At 47.6% G+C, this 397-nt stretch overlaps 1 long non-coding RNA gene across 1 annotated transcript; it reads right to left on the minus strand.

Moving 5' to 3' along the window:
- Window positions 1-46: 46 nt before the first annotated feature.
- Window positions 47-328, minus strand: LOC117152480. The gene is made up of 2 exons (XR_004462868.1): window positions 224-328; window positions 47-176 (listed from the first exon to the last, which is right to left on the minus strand). It is a non-coding gene; the product is annotated as an uncharacterized LOC117152480 (long non-coding RNA).
- Between the last annotated feature and the right edge of the window lie 69 nt (window positions 329-397).

The raw sequence follows: 397 nt of genomic DNA on the forward strand, positions 1-397 counted from the left end.
ACACGGCATAACTCTTCAAACAAACACGATTCGAATTGTCGTCCTTGGGGCCGCCGTAACGAAAAATCCAAGTCGAAAGGAGGGCCGAGGCCACGGTGGGGGCTTCCATATCGGCAATGGGAACGGCTTCAGGATAACGCGAAAAACGTTCGATGCACGTTAGACAATATCGGTGCCTATCGAGTATTGCATCACGATAATGTCTAAGTGTATATGTTCGCACGAGTATTGCATCACGATAATGTCCAAGTGTATATGTTCGAACCGGCGTGCTATCGATTTGAACGTTCCACCTGGTGAGGATACTTGCCTCGTGACTTTATTGCGCGAAGGCAATGTGTACCATACATGAACGCACGGGACAGATACAGCAATGTTCTTAGACACATGGTATTCA

Source organism: Bombus impatiens, unplaced genomic scaffold (genome assembly GCF_000188095.3).
Source record: "Bombus impatiens unplaced genomic scaffold, BIMP_2.2 scf_2804, whole genome shotgun sequence".
Taxonomy (NCBI): Eukaryota; Metazoa; Arthropoda; class Insecta; order Hymenoptera; family Apidae; genus Bombus; species Bombus impatiens.